The sequence below is a fragment of the Podarcis muralis genome, chromosome 9 (genome assembly GCF_964188315.1).
Source record: "Podarcis muralis chromosome 9, rPodMur119.hap1.1, whole genome shotgun sequence".
Classification (NCBI taxonomy): Eukaryota; Metazoa; Chordata; class Lepidosauria; order Squamata; family Lacertidae; genus Podarcis; species Podarcis muralis.
The window spans coordinates 45,279,893-45,300,788 of record NC_135663.1 but is presented as its reverse complement, the minus strand read 5'-3'; the positions used below and the strand labels follow the sequence as shown (position 1 = coordinate 45,300,788).

The 20,896-nt window shown below is 42.0% G+C and overlaps 1 protein-coding gene and 1 long non-coding RNA gene across 6 annotated transcripts in view; one reads left to right on the top strand and one right to left on the bottom strand.

Moving 5' to 3' along the window:
* The window catches only part of PALLD (palladin, cytoskeletal associated protein), a 212,872-nt gene that overhangs the window by 68,699 nt on the left and 123,277 nt on the right, over window positions 1–20,896 (bottom strand). The gene's annotated exons all lie outside the window — the stretch shown is intronic.
* LOC144328880 (uncharacterized) overlaps window positions 1–20,896 on the top strand; it is a 31,447-nt gene that overhangs the window by 930 nt on the left and 9,621 nt on the right. The window contains exons 1-2 of one of the 2 annotated variants that reach the window (XR_013394230.1): window positions 13,496–13,761; window positions 14,471–14,553. The exons of the other annotated variant lie outside the window; for it this stretch is intronic. This is a non-coding gene — a long non-coding RNA (uncharacterized LOC144328880). Of the gene's footprint in view, window positions 1–13,495; window positions 13,762–14,470; window positions 14,554–20,896 lie in introns of those variants that run through there. 2 annotated transcript variants of the gene reach the window in all.

Below are 20,896 nucleotides of genomic sequence, written 5' to 3'. Positions count from 1 at the left end.
TCATCTCACTCTAGAGGCCGGGAGCCTGCGCCGTCCGCAGACACTTCCGGGTCACATGGCCAGTGTGACATCGCTGCTCTGGCGAGCCGGCACCAGAGCAGCACATGGAACGCTGTTTACCTTCCCGCTATAAAGCGGTACCTCTTTATCTACTTGCACTTTAAGGGTGCTTTCGAACTGCTAGGTGGGCAGGAGCTGGGACCGAAAGACGGGAGCTCACCCCGCCGCGGGGATTCGAACCGCCAACCATACGATCGGCAAGTCCTAGGCACTGTGGTTTTATCCACAGCGCCACCTGCGTCCCTTAAGTAGTTTATAAATGCTTTTAAATAAATAAATAGCGCTGCAGTTAAGCCATTATTAAATAAGATCTATGCATATTTGCAACAAAGACAGTCACAGTGTACACTACGGGACTCTCACAGAGAAGAGGCCAAAGGTAGATCTCAATCTACTGACAGATCTCTGGATGCTTTGGAAGACAGATCTCTGCATGCTTTGGAATAGATTTATGATTTATTTCTTTTTTAAAGAATCAGCAGTAACAAAAGGGTGACCCAACTTTCCCTTTCAGCTCGGGAGAAAAGTGGATTTTTGTAAGAATGGATTCTAAGCTCATTTCTAGTAATGAAAACAAATTATTGGGCTGTAATAAAATGTGTCAGAATTTAAATGTGGCTCACCCCCCCCCCCCCGACTACTGTTTTTCTCATTGTCCCTGTTGGAGGATCTCAAGGTTCTGTTGAAAAGCAAGAACAAAGTAGATTCACCGGCCTGTATTATGCCCATCCCAGTGTTAGAGAACGCTTTGAACGATTTCCCTATGTTCATGCATCCGTCACCAAAATAACTTACCCTAAAAGCAGCCTCACTAAAGTATATGCAGCCAAACCCAACCTGGTGCCCTCCAGATGTCTAGAACTACAACTTCCATCTGCATTGAAGTCCCACCCTCTTTATTGGCTTAACCTTAACAATCTAAAGCTACTCAAAATAGTTAAAGTACTTCTGAAAGACACCAAGGAAACAATGGAGGAGTGTGCCTTTGGGGGTGAAGTCAAACTGTTGGGGGTTGTAGTGCCTGCTGTGGCTGTAGAGACCGATACAGGAGAGACATGTTTTGTTGCAGCCGGGACAGATGAAGGTGTCTGGCTGGGCCGCTGCAGATGTACCATGGTATTTCTTCTTCCCATCACTCTTCCCAGTGGTCATTCTTCCTCTGGTCACTGCTGTGGATACACAACCTGTCTGTCTGTCTGTCTGTCTCCAAGCCCTGCAGTCGTCTGCAAGGGATTCCCACATGGAGGGTTGATGTTGCCAGCCTTCATGTCATGTTTGCAGACATCTTTGTAACACAGAGTTGGTCTGCCAATGGGCTTAGTGTCTGAAGCCAGATCCCAGTAGAGCACGTCCTTTGGTATCCTGACATCTTCCATTCCATTCCATTCTCAGTTAGGGCTGAGAATACCCTGGAGAACCACCAACAGTCAGACTGTACTGATGAGCTACATGGACCATTTGTCTGACTTGAGGTGCTTCCCCACCCAGGGGGTACTCAAGTACCAACACCTCCTTTTTTTGTTACTGTTAAAAAGTGTGGCACTTACTGTAACCATAGTGAGTACCGGCACCTATTTTTCTAGGGGGAAAAGCACTGCTGACTTGATATAAACTCCTCAGTTATGTTGGACCCATAACATTAAGGGTTTTGTAGATTCAAAGGTGCCCCTAAGGTACAGGAAGCGCTCAGGGCCAGCCTGCCCATGAGCTGCGGTGAGGCAGTCACCTCAGGCAGTAGATTGGGGGACAGTTGTGAGGGGTGGCAGATACGGGTCCCTGGAATCACATCACACCACTTGCCACCTCTTCCTCCTTTGCCTGCTCTTCTCTGGCTTCCTTTTGGTGGCGGCGGTGGAGTAAGGTTCGGTGGGGGGATTCAGATTTGTCAGGGCAGCTTCATCGGGTAGTAACATCTTTTTGTTTTGCTTCAAACACCAGAACTTCGTGGGCTGGCCCTGAAGTGTTGATGCATGGTCAAATGATGCCAGTTTGCACAAATCTAGTCCCCCAATATTATCAGCTGTCTGCTGAAACCCAGCATCTGCAGAAACCGCACAGGAAACATTCTAGTGATATATAGTGATGAGCCATAACCACAGATATCTTTCTGTAAAGAGCACGGAAGAACACAGAAGATGTCCTGTCCAGGGCCTGAAGCCATATCGTAAAAGCATTGCAGTCAATAACACTAAATGACGTTTCGTCATCAGTCTCTGGAAAGAGATTGGCCAGGAAAAAGACAATCTAACTTGCTCCTGTGGCTTAAACAGCTTGATATGTCAAACTCGGCAGATGAAGGTTTGCATAGCATGGAGATAAACAATATCACCTGACAATATCTGCACATCAAGCTGCTGCTAAAGGAACAGCCAAAGGTGTTCACAAAAAAACTGGTGATCTTTCTCCAGAAGCAGCAATACTTTTTCATTCATTGGTCTCTGGCAGAGCACTGTCAGCTGAAATGCAAATTTCAGTCTCAGTAAAGAAAGTAGGCAACATCCAATTTATACCTGAAGCGTTAAAGCAGCTACCTTTTCAACCTCCTTCCCTAAAAAGAGATCAGAAGCTACCTGTAACTGACTGCTCAGAGACTGAATGTACTGTAAGTATACTTTTAAAAAAGCAGTTAAATGTTATCTTAAAAGGGGCAACAACAGCATGATACAGAACATTCTAATCCAAAATTGTACAGTTCACAATTCATGTTTGATGTATACCCTGGAATAAAGATATAAAAAGTATTTTCATCATTTGTTTCGGAGTAAATAGACACTGATTGTAGGTATTACAAAAGACAGAAATGAAAATTCCTTCGCAATATCAGAAGGGCATTGCTGCTTGCATCACATTACAAAATCCATTAAACCACGCAGTTTCTGACGCAGTGTGCCTTCTTCAACAAAGGTCAATTGGATTATAGAGCACAATTTAGTTGGGCTCAGCTGGTTTCCTGGCACCATGGATACCAATGTGATGCCATAGTTACAACTCGGTTAAATTCAATTCCAAGTGTCAACTATTTGCCATCATCAAATGGTTTTAAACTATGTGATGTTATGTGAGATAACATCACTGATCATAAGGGTGTAAATACACCTGGGTTTTTTATTGCCTTTATTATTCTCAGACTAGTTTTATGATGCGCTCTGTTCTTTTATTTCCAAACTGATTATACATAATAAAACTGAAACTCTCCAATAAAGTCATTGGCTTTACCAGCTTCAGAGCAAGTCATGATATTAAACCAACTTCAAAATGTGGCTTGTTCTGAACCTAGCAACCAGTTTTGCATTGCAGACAAAACTGGAAATGATTTAATTAGAGCAGGAATAAAGAACCTTCGATCAGCCAGATGTTGTTGTTGTACAACTCCCAACAACCCCAGCCAAAACAGGACCAAAGCTCATGGGAAATGGAATCAAACAACATCTGGAGGACCACAGGTTCCCCATCCCTAAATTAGAGGCTTCCTGGTTTGGTTGCTTATGCTGTGAAGGGAGAAGCAAAGGTGTGTGAGTGTGAATATTCATACCTCATATTTCTCATTCATATATCATATTTTAAGTCAATATATGATAATAAGAACTGCACCACCCTATTTTTAAGATTTCAATTGAGTTTTGTTATTTGCATCCCAGAGCAGATTCACTTGATCCACGTCTCCTCGGGCAGTATGGAATCAGACCCACTCTAGAATACGAAACTCACCCAATTTTCATTTTATTTAATTGGAAATAAATCCAAATTTTATTAAAAGACACACAAAAAATCTTGTGTCATGCTAAAAACATTACAGCTAAAGTAGTTTACAAAAATATTGCTACCAGAAACATTCTTTGGAGCTTTAACTAGAGTCTTGGAAAGGCATTTATATATTATAGAAATAATCTTGGAAAGCTGCTCCATCATTCACCTTTCCAAAGTGATACAATTATCTATAGTAGAGGGGTGCAAAGCTACTTTTGAAACTGAAAATGATTCAGGAATCTAGAGTCGTGAATAGTCCACATAACAGATGAAGCGATGTTCTAGCTAAAAATAATAATTGCATTCACTTTGGCATTATTCATAATTGCTAAAATAGTCATGTAGCTGTCCTTTCAAGTAGTCCTCACAATGCAACCCAGGAAGAAGTTATTTACAGCTGTAGAAAGTGTGTTTCAAGTGGTGGAAAGTCATTTTTTATGCTTTACAATTGTCACCTTGTAGATTATAGCCAGACACAGTGTTGTCAACCTATATTTTCTGACTGCTTGTGGGGGAAAAATGTGATGGGTTGCAAACTTGATTACAAATAGTACAAGAGTGATAAAACTAGGGCTGCTACTTTAATTATGTTATGGCCATGACAATGAGGAATACAGGCTATACTAATACAGTTTTTAAAAAGAATTTGTCATCCACACTGTGGAATGATTTCCTTGTGGAAATCAGGTGAGCTCTGACTGTGGGACTTTTCCACTGATGACTGAAAGCTTATCTGCTTATCTGCTTACCTAGGAATTCCCCTGACTGGTTCTCGGCATTCCTGGTTACTGAGATTGGTATTTTAACTTTATTGAGGTAGTTTTATTGTGGTAATTGTTGTTGTTGTTTTGTTGGTGAATCACCTCAGCATTTCTTTTCAAAATGAAAGGAGATGTAGAAGATTTTAGCAAACTAAAAAATAAAAGAGAGCCACAAGTAGGTAAAATATTTTTGCAGGAACACCTCAAAGCTATGAGCCTAAGTGGACAGTTGATCCCAGTGATGGACATTCCTATTCTGACTGGCCTCTTGTTTCCTTGTTTTGATCTCACAGTTCTGCTTTTACAGAAAAGGAATGAAGGGGGTGAAGGTCAAAAATAACGTGGCAATGAAGATTCTTTAAAGAAGTTCACTCAAGGAGTTATGCATTGTTTGTTTGTTTGTTTGTTTGTTTGTTTGTTTGTTCCAAGAACCATACTGGAAATATTTGCCATCGTATATTAAGTACAAGGGCACAGAACGTTTCTGAAAGCTGACATTCTGAACTACCTAAAAAGCTAGGGCTTTCATGGGTCAGGTCCATCAGGTACCAGTTACCTACTCTAGATTTTATGTATGCCTGGTTTTATTATCATTATTAATTAGTATTATTTATAATTTTATATCACCATCAGTGTGCCTGGCACTTTAAAAGTTCTTGTGTTGAGAAGGTTACAATCTATGGGCCTTTCCTCACTTACCATTTAGTTGGTGTTTCATCCAACGTTTTAAAGAGTGAATTTAGCCCACATCTCACTATGGCTGTGGGGGTTTTCCTTTCCACACTAATGGTGGATGGTTTCTGAATGGAGACAAGTTCCAAGGCTGCAGTCACACTCCTATTGCACCCTTGTGTTCCTCCAGGCAGACAACGTTTGAATTATGAGCATCTGCATGAGGACAGCTCTTTCACAGCATTTTTTTTTTTTTTGGGGGGGGGAGGTAGTTATTTAATTCCTAGTATTTCGTGGGAGAATAGGAGATCAGAAGAGGAACTGTGTGTTTGCCTGAGCTATGGCCAACTCGGTTACTGTGATGACATTTTATCTGTAGATAACAATCACTAGGATGGGCAGTACTTTGACACAGTACCATTACCTCTGTCTGCCACATCTCTGCTCTGAAATGTGCTTGCAAACTGACAGCCAGGATCAGTCAGGGGGAAGTGGCATAAAGCAGATGTCTCACAAACCACACCCACCCTGCACACAGAAACCAGGACGATGCTTCTACACAAGCCACACAAATTAAAACACTGAGGATCCATACTGTATCTTTCACAGAAGTCGGATTTCCCCCCCCCCCTCCGTATAAGAGAAAGTACATTTTTGAGTATATTGTTCCTGAGTACTAGCTGAATGACTCTAATGTCATGTGGCAACATGCCAACAACAGAAACAAACAGCAACTATTCCACTATAAATGGTAAGTATGGAAAGGCCCTAAAAGTTTCTATATTGATGAAGCAAAAAAGCAAGAGGAGGGAATTGGAGCTAGGGGAAAACAGGGAAAGAAAATGAAACTGTTTCAAGTTGTTTATCCAAAGCTGCAGCAAGTGGGGAAGGAGCATAGCTGTCAACGTTTCCCTTTTCTTGCAAGGAATCCTCTTCGGAATAAGGGAATTTCCCTTTAGAAAAGGGAAACGTTGACAGCTATGGGAAGGAGGAGGTTGAGCCAAACACTTCCCAGAAAATAATAGGCTTTGAGAAGCGATTTAAACGTAATAAAAGATCTTCATGCAGGTGTTCTGAGTGACACACTTTTTCTGCAACTGCCTCCAGACCGCACCCATTTCCCTTACAAAAAAACATTGCTTAAATAATTGCACATTCTTTTAACAATGCAATTAAAAGTATGCATAGCAAATAATCACGGAGACACCATGGCAGATCATTAGAGACTAGGGATGGGACCTTCCTGCCAGTATATATAATAGGTAGTAGATGAAAAAGGAATAACATAGCCCAACCCTAAACCAGGCTCTACTGATCTCTCTTCTTTTCCTTTATTACTTCCATACGCATGGTCGGCGGTTCGAATCCCCACGGCGGGGTGCATTCCCGTCGTTCGGTCCCAGCGCCTGCCAACCTAGCAGTTCGAAAGCACCCCCGGGTGCAAGTAGATAAATAGGGACCGCTTACCGGCGGGAAGGTAAACGGTGTTCCGTGTGCTGCGCTGGCTCGCCAGATGCAGCTTGTCACGCTGGCCACGTGACCCGGAAGTGTCTGTGGACAGCGCTGGCTCCTGGCCTCTAGAGTGAGATGAGCGCACAACCCTAGAGTCTGGCAAGACTGGCCCGTACGGGCAGGGGTACCTTTTTTACATAACCAGGTACAGTACAACCTTAATGAAGGACCGTAAGTCACAATTGTTGAAAGCATGAGACACAAAAGAAACCAAAAGCTGCTGACTTTTTTCTGACTTATCCTTTCCCCCTTGAATTTAGCAATATATTCCAGCAGCAGTGTGCATGCTAATGTGCATGCTAATCACTTTTCAACTGTAGTATTTTCTGGATTTATAGCTATTTACCACCTTTCAAAAACGGCAACGGAAGGTTTTGGTTTTTTTTGCATTTTTGTTGCTTGGTTTTGAATGCCTTATAAAGCTTACAGGGCATAGTGTGCTGGGCTGCCGACCAACCAAAAGAAAGAACAGCTGAGCCAGATCACACTCCCGCCACACAACTTTAGAGCAGAGTTGCCAGAAATGTAGGGGGCAAGCCCCTCCCCACTCCCTGGTTCTCCTTTGCCATTTCTATTAGCTGGGCACCTGGTCAGCATTTGTGCAGAGCCTCAACACAGAAAACGTTGCTGAATTACTTCCTGTCCCAGTCCCACTCCATCCTACATAGGGAAAGGGATAAGACAGCTTTTTGAAAATGGTATAGCCCCCCCCCCCAGAGAATAGCCTTTAGAACTGCAATGTTGGGAATCTCCAATTATTATTATTTAAGTAATTACCCATTGCCATCTTTCATATTTGCTATAACATCTAAGCACAATGAAAATGGGCACAGGCAGTTGTTGACATAGCCCTCATCCTATTGCAAAGCAGAGGAGGGCCACAGTTTTCAGAATACTACAAGCATTTTCAATATTAAAAATAGACTAAAAATAAATAAATCACAGAACCGCAAGCTGTCAACTAATTTGATTAAACATTTTCAACCTAACTGATATCTCTGAGGAGGGAGCATATACGATCGCCCTTCAGTTTTCAAGGGAAGAGTTGCCCATTATTGTTTCTTTCAAAGAAAAGCTCTACTAAGACGTGGTGCAAAAGTTCTGAGTTTGTCAGAGTTGCTGACAGTGGATTTAACAGGGATAAAGATGGATGGGTTTCCTACACTTTGCTACACAAGAACGTATTCCCTCTCTCCCAGCTTTTCCAAAAACCTTAACATGCTTGTATTGTGAAATACCAGGGCTCCAACTTCCTTATTTGGTTGCTGGAACTGTTCTTTGTCTTGTTCAAACATTCTGGGGAAGCGAGCTGCCTGCCTCCCCTCCATCCATACGGCCTCCAGTCCTCCCCCCCTTTCATACATACTGTCTGGCTTCAAGCAGGTCACTCTGACTCAGCCTCCTTTGTAGCTCGCAAACCAATCCCACAGCAGTTATGCCCATTTATGGAGTCCCTTTCCTTTTGGAAATCAGCCGGGGCAACAGGGAGTTTTCAGCTGTTTGGAAAGTTTTGCTCCACTGCAGACACTGAAGTGAGCACAAAGCATGCGTTTTTCTTGTTACACAGTTTTGTTGCTCTGATCAAAAAATGTGTGAGAGAGACAGAGTTTGGGGGAAACAGCCTAAACACATTCCCACAAACTTTTTGCTTTTAATCTCTTGTTGCAGTTTATGCATGCTATTTTACAAGATATTAACAGTACAGACCAGAGGAGCAAGTTCCTCCAAGTTCCATGGGAGTTAAAGTGCATTTAGGACAGCAGCCTTCCTCTTTAATAGATACCTCTATTCTGTACCTTTCAGATCCCTTTTTGTGCCGCAGTTTCAATATGCTATAAAACTGAAATAAGAGAAAGAGGAATTGGGGTGGGGGCTGAGCTTCCGACGTAAACAGTGTAAGGCCTTTAAAAATATTTCTCAGTGGAACTAAATTGAAGGAAGCATCTTAAAGAACAGTGGTACCTCTAGTTACGAACTTAATTCATTCCGGAAGTCCGTTCTTAACCTGAAACTGTTCTTAACTAGAAGCATGCTTTCGCTAATGGGGCCTCTTGCTGCCACTGCACCGCCGGCACACGATTTTCGTTCTCATCCTGGGGCAAAGTTCTCAGCTTGAGGTAACTCTTCCAGGTTAGCAGAGTTTGTAACCTGAAGCATTTGTAACTCGAGGTACCACTGTACAGTTAGATATTTAAGGGCTGGTCTACTTGTCTAGGCAAAGTATAACCCTCCCACATATTTCTGGGGGTGGAGCTGGTATGGCACTAATCATTTAAGATGAGACAATTGCTAGAGAAATGTTTCCTAAGACATGCAACACTCAAATGACAGAGAAAGCTGAACTTTGTTTCATACACCCTGCTTTTCACATTTGCTTATAGTCACGCGGGCATTTTACTGAACCTTTAAGTCTTTGTGAATGTGACTACAGACAAGACAAGGCTTAGCAAGTCCTATGTTTTAGGGGATGCAATAAAGAATTTAATTCTGACACATATTCCTCAAGATTTGTCTGCCTAGAGATTCCCATATGTATTGAAAATACAGTCGTACCTTGGAAGTTGAACAAAATCCATTCAACTTCCAAGACGTTCGAAAACCAAAGTGCGGCTTGTGATTGACTGCAGGAAGTTCCTGCAGCCAATCGGAAGCCACAGAAGCCCCATTGGGATGTTCGGCTTCCAAAAATAGTTCACAAACCGAACAGTCACTTCTGGGTTTGCAGCGTTTGGGAGCCAAAACGTTCGGGAACTAAGCTGCTCCAAAAGGAACGTACGACTGTACATTACAGGAAATGTTCTAGGTAGGATGGATGCTTACAAAAAGAGGATACCATCCAAAAAAAAAAAAAAAAAAAAAGAGTATATAGATTTGTATAGATTTGATTATTTACATAGATAAAAATTTAGGAAAAATTCTATAATTTGTAATTTAAATAAGAGTAAATCTCATCATAGTGGGTAAGATTGCAACCAAGTGACCTGCATGCCAGCTTAGTCCGCTGCCAAGGTGTTCACTGTTGCTGGGCAACTTCCAAGGTTCCTGCTCTCCTTTCTTATGGTTAGCTTAAAACTAGACCTGGACCAGGCAGTCCTTCAAAGAGAAGACTCCTTCAAACAGAGCACTGTCTTTTTGAAGCATAGGACACATGTCCACCTTAGTTGCAGGACACACACTGTCCTGGTTCTGAGGGTCATTTGACACTTCATAACTGTGGTTGTGTCCAAGTATTGGGGCTGAATGTTCCTCCTTCGCCCACTCAAAAATGTTGTCTGCAACATTACGTCCTGCTAAGCTTCTGAAGCAAGTCGAAGAAAGCTGACCAAAAGAGTTTCCTTAAAAAACAAAAGCGATGTTTAAGTGAATGCTCATTCCCACAATGGATCTGGTTGTGCTTCTTATTGAACAGCTGCAATTCAAAACGCACCCAGCAACTTTTGCCATCTTGATATGGAAGGCGGAAGAGACATCTGTGTGTGATACTGCATACGTGCATAAATCAACACGCTTTTCAGAAAGACATTTCCAAATACCTCGCCAAGGGGTAAAATAAAGGCACAGGCTTATCAGGGAGAGATAATGCAAAATTGAGACAACTCCGGAACACATCTGCCTGCAGACACTGGAATATATATGAGTAAGCACTCCAGCCCATCTGCTATGCAGTGGCTCTGATCTAACACACAGTGAAGCATGAGGACATCCATTGATCCAATAACTTATAATATGCATAATTCCATGTTGGATTGCGACCAATGCATAGCCTATCCTTTATTAGTGTATTGCTATTTTGGGGTGTGTACTGTGGACGTGCATAAATCACCAGAGAAATGGAACGGGATAGTGAAAGAAAGGGAACCAATGTTATGCCACAAGATCTGCCCCCCCGGCATTTACCAGTGAGCCATCATCCTTTAGCCCATAAATGATACAAATTAGTCAATTGTCAAGAACCAACAAACAAAACTCCACATGGTTCACCTCGACATCTACTAGCAAATGCCACAGTTTGTTTCACAAGGGGAAGCCTGTATGTATCTCCAGAGATGGAGCCCTGGTTGTGTGGAGTTTGAGCATTTGTTTTTCAGACATCCACGCCTAATGCGTAATGCCTGGATGTGGGCTGGGGATGCTTCATGTCACTGGGTACAGGACCAGCCAAAAACACTTAGCCTTGAGAATTTTAAGGATCGCTGAGAAATGCCAGCATTCAAAGAATTTCCGACATTTATCATAACGTATAAAGACATAGTATGGGAGGACAGCTTAAATTAGCCTTTGCCTGCCTAGTGTGCTCCAGATATTTGGACATCAACTCTCATCAGCCCCATCCGACACACCAGGCTAGAAAAGGCTGGCTTGGTCATATGTAATATGCCTGCCAGCAAATTGAATGCTGATACATTGCTATTGTGTTTCTACTTTTGCTTGCCTGCCCTGTACTACATCGGCTCCTTCGCCTTCTGTAGCAGGAAACCAAAATGTCCCAATTCACCTTGCAGTGGATGTAACACAACACCTTACCCTCTCAGCTATTCATGTGTGGCACATTCTCCCTCCCCCCAACTTGGGTAGAGGAAGAGGTGACAGGAGTAATGACCAAGCAGGTTGGGGAACAGGGTAGGACGAGATGGGCATATCAGGATTTGATCTGCTGATGTGCTAGGCTAAAGAGAGGTGCTAATATAATAAGAGAACTGACAGCACTATGAACTTAATTTTAGTATTTTCTCCCATCATTAGGTTTCCTATAGATTCTGTATGCAAGAAGCATTCTTGGTGGTCAAATCAAAGGGCATTTTCCCAGAGAAATGTAAATGATGCTTATTGATCGCTTTCTATTCCTTAGAATCATAGAGTTGGAATAGACCACAAGGGCCATCGAGTCCAACCCCCTGCCAAGCAGGAAACACCATCAGAGCACTCCTGACATATGGTTGTCAAGCCTCTGCTTAAAGACCTCCAAAGAAGGAGACTCCACCACACTCCTTGGCAGCAAATTCCACTGTCGAACAGCTCTTACTGTCAGGAAGTTCTTCCTAATGTTTAGGTGGAATCTTCTTTCTTGTAGTTTGGATCCATTGCTCCGTGTCCGCTTCTCTGGAGCAGCAGAAAACAACCTTTCTCCCTCCTCTATGTGACATCCTTTTATATATTTGAACATGGCTATCATATCACCCCTTAACCTCCTCTTCTCCAGGCTAAACATGCCCAGCTCCCTTAGCCGTTCCTCATAAGGCATCGTTTCCAGGCCTTTGACCATTTTGGTTGCCCTCCTCTGGACCTTAACACTTTTCATATAGCTGCAGTGTTTTCCTGCCCTTCTTCTAGTTCACACAGCCCTATTGAACCACAGCTTTAACACCAGAAAGGTAGCAACCATCTCTATTACAACAAAAAGCCAACAAACTGCAGGACGGCGATACAGTTCCTAGATGCAATTTGTAACGCCAGGTAGAGATGATTGAAAACAGGAGCAGTACACCCTGCATTCCAGACATTCCCCTAGAGGGGTTTCACCTTGTCCGGGGGCTGCAGCTGTATCATGGAAGCAGATATTGGGGGGGGGGGGGGAGTCATGTGAAACATTTATCTCCTCTTGATGGAATCCCCTCACTTGCACAATTTACACAGCTGATAAAAGATCTTAGAGAACAGGCAGCAGGAAGTATCAAAACACCTAGAAGGGCTATAACCATGTTTTGGATCAGTAAAAAGAAAGCTTAGACTAATTTACTTATATTGAAAGCCTGCCAAATCATTAGAGTTCAGACTTGTTAACAACACATCCTCTTCTCACATATCCTCATGCTCACTATAAATAATAAATTATATCCTTCAATTATAATTTGCAGCAATTTAGCTGCATTTCATAATGTTTTTCACCTATAAATTACATTAGCCTTCTGGGTTTTTGTTTTGTTTTTAATTCAATTTGAACCACATTGTTTGCAGTGCAGACATTTAGGAAGACAATGAAGACATACCTCTTTGTCCCTTTTTAGTGGGATGGGGGGGATCAGGTGGTGCTTAATCTAATTCCACTCACCCCATTCTTGAGCACTTCTGTTTTGGTCTATGACTGTGCTGCAGTGCTTGTTTTTTCTTCTTCTGGGGGTACTGAAGGGTACGCAGTACTGGCACACACACACACACCCAATGTTCAAAGTGTGGCACTTACTATAACAACGTCATGGTGAGTACCAGCACCCCTTTTTTTAAAGAAAAAAAAGCACTGGTGCTGCAAGTTTCTAATTATACATAATCTGCATTGGATGAAGAGCAGGGAAATAATAACAACAAAATTATGTTTAAAAACATTAAAAAGCTGCCTATTTATAACATCTGTTTTCAGTTGCAAATGATTAGTTAAACAATGGAGGATAATCACAGCAATAAATTAAGATCTATGGAAGATTCTAGTCTGTTCCTGGGAAGAATTTCAGAATGGCCAGTTTTTGTCATTAAAGCCCGGTCTGCATTTCTGGTAAGATTTTTAGTTCTTATGTCAATTGTGAAGGATGGAGAATACACTATGTGCTAACATTGTTTGTAGATAAAAACCTCTTAACAAAAAGAAATTTGATCAGCTAAGCGAGTTCTTACCAGCTACTGATGAACAAGAGAATAATTTGGCTACACATTCCCAAACAAGACCATTTTGAGAACCTTTCCCTAAGAATCTAGGACTAACTAACTAGGATATATTTGAAAAAGACTTAATAGCTGAAATGGATCAGGCTGTTCCTCAGTTTATTATGGTTCATTGCCCTGTTTTTATGTCCATTGAAGTATATTACAAGTATGCTTATCGATTTGTGGATCTTATGATTGGTTGGACATGTTATACAGGGACCCTTTTTGAATATTTACTCATACATAACTTCATATGGGATGGTGACATTTCACATGCACAGCACTTTTACATGATTGTGGCCCATTTACTGACCTAGTGGTACGTTCACAGGCTCCTAAAGAACTTCCATGGAAACATCAGCAGAAATTAAAGGTCAGTGGAGTTCTACTCTTTAGAATGACCCCACCCGTTCTGAGTCACTTCCCTCTATTGAATTTAATGTCCCTTATTGGTATTTTTGACACCCCACCCCAGCTTTATTATCTTCTAGCATAAAATATATTTAAAATATATTCTGGTAGAGTCTCATAGAGGTATATTATTTTGAGGTTATTATTTCTCTCTCTAACTGTACAGATGTTTAGTAGCATTTATCCAATGAGTCAGAGACACTGTAACCACTTTATGTGCTATCAAAACTATTACACTGGATTCCAGTTTCAGGTAGCTTTTTATTACCCTTTAAAGCTCTAAATGGCCTAGGTTTATGAAGAGGCAGAGCTAGCTGCTCCGGCACCTGGAGCGGTGCACACATGCGGTGCACCTGGGGGTGGGGCTAGCTGCCCACGGGGGCGGGGCAAGAGTCCCAGGGGACAGGGCAGCGATGTCACCCACCCTCAGGGATGACACTTGGGGCAGGCTGCACCCACTTCCTCCGCCAGTGGGTTTATGGCATAACTACAAGATCATCTGTTTACTCACCAAGAACAGGTAGCTGAGATGGGGCTGGTTGGGAGCACAGCCTTCTTTGTTGCCATCCCTAGGCTACATCACCAACAGTCCTCCCCTAACCTTAAGAATGTTATTCTTTTGCCTGGGTTTTAACATGCCAGACTGAAAGACTGTGTGTTTGTTTCATCAGCTGTGATCCTGTTTCTTAATCTCCAACTATTCAGATTTTGTTGAAATGCTGATCTTGGGTTGTTATCCAATGCTGAACCAGTGGTAAGGGACTTCCATTTCCTCTCCTCCCCTTACAAGATGTGCTGGAGGGTACCCTTACCAATTTTGAGGGCATGTGTGTTGGGGGCTGGGGGAAGCAGCCACTGGGTGGGACAGGAAAAGGAAAAGGAAAAAGAAAAAGAAAAAGAAAAAGAAAAGAAAGCACTGCATACATGGAAGTTGGTTGCAGCAGTTAAGGCTGCAGCATCAATAAGACCTGAGCATCTTTTAAAAGCAAAAGGCAGGCTATAAATATTTTAAGCCTGGTTAGATCCTTGACAGTGTATTAATAAAGCATTTTTTGCAGTACATTCCTGTAATACCTACTGAGAAGCAAGCCCCAGTATGTTCAAAGAGGCTTCCTCCCAGGTAAGTGCATATAGGATTGCAGCCTAAAGATATATATGATACTTGAATAATAATAATTAAAAAATGAACACAAATACCCTTGTCAAAGCCAAGCCTATAAACAGTAAACAAACTGGTGGTTTAGAAAATAAACGAAAGCAAAAATAAGATAGTATTCCTTCGACCTCATTGATAGGGAAAGGATTTACTCCGGTAAGCACTTTAGGAAGATTAGTAATAGCAGGAGTTCGGTATTACTAAAATAGAAAGAGGAACTTGCAACATTTCAGTGAAGTGAAATTGAACCCATGAAGTGATGTCCAATATTGCACAAGGAAGGGGATAGCCATCTGCACTTCTGACTATTGGGGGAGTATGACACAGCAACATGCACATATCACATGATTCTCATTGTTTCACGATGCCATCACTTACTGATAACTGAGCTAGACTTCAGGCAAGTGACCTCCATGACATTTACTTCTAAGGTACCACAAAGTTTCATCAATGGTGCTGAGTAACTGAACAATATATTTCACTCTGGCTTCATCTAGAAACCTTTTAACATTTAAACCATCACTTCAGTCCTTTTGCCTAGTTTAAAAAGAAGTGTCTGAGAAATGAAGACTACATTGTTCCCATAATTTCCTTATCAGCCCTACTGTACTCAAACTGTGTTTTTACATGGGAAACCACCTTATACCTAATGGGCCTTCGGTCCATCTAGCTCAGTATTGTCTACACTGACTGGCAGCATCTCTTCAGGGATTCAGACTCTGTACTCTTCTAGTCTTACCTGGAGATGTCTGGATTTGAACACAGGACCGTCTGAATGCAAAGCAGATGCTTTACCACTGAGCTCCAGCCCTTCTGCTGGAAATTTCTTTCCAGGTATTCTATATACAGTGTCCTAGCCATTGTAAGAATACATAATACCAGTACAGTCATACCTTGCAAGTCGAATGCCTTGGAAGACGAACGTTTTGGCTCCTGAACACCCCAAACCTGGAAGTGATTGTTCCGGTTTGTGAACGTTCTTTGGAACCCAAATGTCCGTTGCAGCTTCTGATTGGCTGCAGGAGCTTCCTGCAGCCAACTGGAAGCCGCGCCTTGGTTCCCAGACATTTTGGAAGTCAAATGGACTTCCGAAACAGATTCCGTCTGACTTCCGAGGTGCGACTGCATTTGGTATATAATTGGAATGCTATATTTAACAATGCAACAAAGTCTATTAAAGCCTGTCTCTCTATCTTCCTATTATTGATCACCGTATACCCGAAGCTCATTATCTCCACACCAAATATATTTCTTAATCCCCTTTAGCGTCTTCAGAGAACAAACAGCTGTTAATCTGGACCCTGCTAGGCCTACACATACATCACATCCAGCACTTATGGTCTGTTCTATGCAAACAGTAGAGCAGCCATGACAGACTAAAATGGATGACACTTCTGTGTCCTTCCTGTGGAAGCTGCTTGAACCCGAGTGCACATTTTTGCTGCCAATCTGTCATCTTTTCTTGAGTCAATCTTACTTTCTTCCTAAGTGATTCAATGTCACTGCACTGCCATCTCATAGCTGTTTTTTTATATAAAAATAATAATGTTGGGCACTTTCCAAATAAGAAAGTCCAGACTTCATCTGACATTTCCTCCTCAAAGTCTTTATGCCACTTTTCATGTATTCACATTTCACTGATACTTTGAAAATATTTTCTTCCCTCTTGTCTTCATTAGTATTTAAAACACACTTCCCACCCACCCCTTATTACAAATTTGTTTTTCAAATACAGAAGTAAAGAAAAGACTATTGTGAAATAGGCAGGCACATCTTTGATATAATGGGCTAAAAGTTCTGCTTCAATGGTAAACACAAACTGTTACCTACAGCTTGTTTTCAGGAAAGGGAGCTGAATATACACTCCATCCCTTATAAACATTAATGATTTCTATGTTTCTTATGTTGCAGCTTCACAACAATTCAATATCCCTCATGCACAAACCCATTTCATATCAATTTTAAGTTCAGGCAGAGAAATATATATATGCTGCTTGTTCCAGAATAGTCCAACAAAACTACTTATTTAATTGCCGAGATGAATTCTGGTAAAGGATCACTGACAACTGTATATTTTACTTAAAGTTTTCTATGCCAATAAAACTAAGCAGATTGTGTGCCCCAATGATTTTGCCATAACATGAAACACATGTTTCAAATTTAGAGGCAAGCTACAATCCTTGTTAAAATACAGCATGCAGCCCTTTACATTAATTCGTAGGCCTTAGTAATTGCATATTACATTGACAATTGTAACCTTTCAAAATAGAAATAACATGGCAAATGGAATCCATTAAAAAAAGAAAAAAGAAAAAAAGACAAGCCCTCACACAAGAAAAATATGCGCAATTAACATTTTTGCCAAACTGAAATGAAGCTTCTTCCTAGACTTGGCAAGAGAGAGAGAGAGAGAGAGAGAGAGAGACAGAAAGACAGACAGACAGACAGAGAGAAAAGACAACACCACACAAACACACTAGTACCCTATGAGCAGATTTTATAATACACCATTGTTTACAGCTCTGCAGGGCCTATTCTGGCCTGGAAAATCTGTTCTGAAAGACTACTGTGTTCATTTTACAACCTTCACACTATGTCATACTGTAAAATCATGCTGTTATGAGTGTGAGGCAGAAGGCTCCCTCCGTTCTCTCACTTGGCCTTGACTGAAAAGGGATATATAACACATAGGCAACAGGATTTTAAGCAGTGGGTGGAGGAAGTTGACTAAAGAGAAGACATACTGCATAAATAGTTTTATAAACTTAGAGACTATTCTGTCTCAAAATACTGAAACTAAAGGCCATTCAGTGTGAATTTAATTGGCAATATTAGCTTCAGAACAGACAAGACAAGGTGTGTTTTCATACAACTAGGGTTGCCAAACAAGGCAGGGGTAGGCAGAGGGCTGTTTTTCTTCTTCAGAGCCAGGCTGCACTGCACACTATGCATTTTAAACACAGAAACCTGGCAACTATGGTTTGTTAAGGATTCTGGAAATTGTAGCTCTGGGTGGGGGGACGGGACCTACAGTTCCCAATATTATTTGGGAGAAATCATGTGCTTTAAATTATGGTGTAAACACAGCCATATTTGCTAAATAAGCAACCAGAAAGCTGAAAATTAAAAACGACACTCACAACTTATGATAACTCACCAGTTATCAAACTTGGCAGTTCTGGGCTAGTTCCCTGGACCCCCAAAAGAGCTACTCTCTTGACTTTACTTTATGAACTGGTCTGAACTCTGCCCCAACTCCACTCAAATGCCTGTTTTTGTTGTTGTTGTTATTTCAAAAGTTTGCTTTTTATTTGCCTAAACTGTTTAGTGCCTAAGAAACACCAAGTGTTGCCTACAAAATGAAAACTATAGAACATGCAATAAAAACAATCACAGAACTTGTATAATCACACACAGCTAAAAGGTCTGGACTAATAAAAATGTTTTCATTATGTGTGGAAAAGAAACTAGTGCTGGTACCAGACAAAGCGCCTTGGGAGGAGATTTCCCCACCTGAAAAAGGCCCCATCTGTGGTTACCATCCTACGTCACTTCAGAAGGCCTCAGGACTCGAATAATAAAAAATTATTTTAACATACTGTGCTGAATGTATTTTTGGGGATGGAGGGGATACAACGACAAAGAGATTTATATGTTAAAACACTCAGGAAGCTCCAGAAAAAGTTTGAGGGGGCTTATATTGCTTTATAAAACGGGTGGGGGACCCCAGGTCTGGGGGCAAAATGCAGTATCTGGCCTGTAGGACACTCCCCATACCACCCTCACTGCCTAGGCCACATATTTGCCTTGAGTGCCATTTGTCTGGCAGGAATGGGTTCTTAAAGACTTGCTTCTTGCTTGGCTGGACAGAGGATAGAGAAGGGTGTGAGTACAGAAACTAGCTTACTGTATAAAGGTAAAACTCACATTCCTTGCTTTGTACTTTTGCCTTTGGCCTACCCGCTGTCATGTGCTCCCCAGAAGATAGCAAAGAAGGGAATGCGGTCCTTGAGTTGAAAAAAGGGTTTCCACTTCTGCTGCAAAAGACTAAAGGGTGCTTGTGTGGACCTATACTTCAGATATCTGGTGTCAAGGACTGGTTGGAGACAGATGAATGGTGGGAGGGATCAGCTGGGGAACCACCAAGTGAAGAAGGCTCAGAGCCCAGGGAGTGGTGGTGTGACAACAAGTTGTCAGAGGGAAAAGACTGGGAAGAGGTGTCGGAAACTGAGGAGGTAGCAGGGGTTAGTGAGCTGGTAGAGTCCATGGCAGAGGGAAGTCCTAAATCAGAGGCAGAAGCTGAAGTAGGAGGGTGAGAGGAGGAAGGCCAAGAGGCAGAGAGGACTTAGGCTGGGGAAGAGTCATGGGTGTCTCCCCCTTCTGCTGAGACAAGCTCCGCCGCCACCATTAGAAACTGAGATATGAAAGCTAAAAGCTAAATGGCACCTTAATACTAGGTTATGGGCACAACAATGGAATGTCTAGGTGTGCTTTTTGGGTGACAAGAATACAAAGCTGAAAATGAGTAAACTGCAGCTAAAATATTATGTTCATTTTTCACATGGTCTAGTCTTCCCCTGCCTACCCCCCTAATATTCTTAAGAGGGTCTCTTCCCCAGTCTTCAGAGAGTACCTAGAAGCGGGGAGGCAGAAAAGGGTCCTCCTTTCCTTCCACTCTGCAGTTTTAATCTGCAGAAACTGCTTGCACCAATGAAATTTGCTGTTGCAAAATGCGCCTAGAAAAATAGGAGTTTCAAACACTGCTCCCCCTGGTTTCCCAGAACTAGAAGAGGCATGAAAGGGGTGCAGATGTAGTCTCCGATTGCTTGGAAAAAAACTCATGGAGTGTAGGGGACTTAGGCAGTTGTGGGAAGGCAGGGAGTCCACAGTCTCAGTACCTGCTTCATTGAGGCAATATGAGTTGTTGTGCTCATTAGGCCTGACACTCCTACGCAGAATGTGCTTTTGCTAATAAAGTGTTAAGTTCAACTTCCACAGTGTGATTTTCTTGCTCCTGACACCTGGCTTTCTTGAATTGACAGGTGTGTGTGTGTGTGTGTGTGTGTGTGTGTGCGCGCGAGCACGCTTGTGCTTGCATGGAGAGAAAAAATGGGGCTAAAAGGGGTGCATTCCTATACACCTTATTTATATTTTGGTGCCCACAGGGCACCTGATGGTGTCCAAATTGATTTTTTAAAATCCACTGCCATTTATATCTTTCTCTACTTCACAGCAAAAGCAGAGGTCTTTTATCTCTTGTCCTTAAGGGCCTTTTTGTTAGCTTTTCTGATTTGTGAGATGTGTTCATGGCCACCCATGGAGCAATCTCTAAAGGCAGGGCAAGGATGGATTAGCAGGACATTACACAGCAAAGCCCCGCTTCCCTTTACGACTTCCCATCAGAGACTTAAAATCTGAGTCAGTCAATTATATCAGATCATCAGTAAACAGAAGTCTGGAATTTTATCGAAGAGATGAACTAATAGTTTATAGTTTACACAGATAGATGAAAAAAAAGCGGCTGTGAACTTCCTTTGGCTACTTCCCCTCCCCCTTTTAATAACAACAAAAAAGTCCCTGCTGCTAAAATGGAAAGGTTGTGTTATTTTGTTCCGTTTCTAAGCAGATACATGAGCAAACAAGCATGCATACCCTGGGGAGGAGAGTTTATTTTGTATGGTTTGTATAATTCAATTCAAAGCTGGCATGTAACAGCCATTCTAGTGCACTGTGGTGCCTAGACCAGTGGTGCCAAAAATTTGAAGGGAGAACTGGGTTTCTTTAACTGCTTATCAAGAAGCCAGAACCAAAGACCACATGGTCCCAGGTGACCCGAGCCCACTCCCTCTTCCGGTTTCAGCCACTGAAGTGGAGCCATGAGAGATGGACTGCATTTCAACATAACTCTTAACCATAGCTTTAGATGAATGAGCTTAAATGA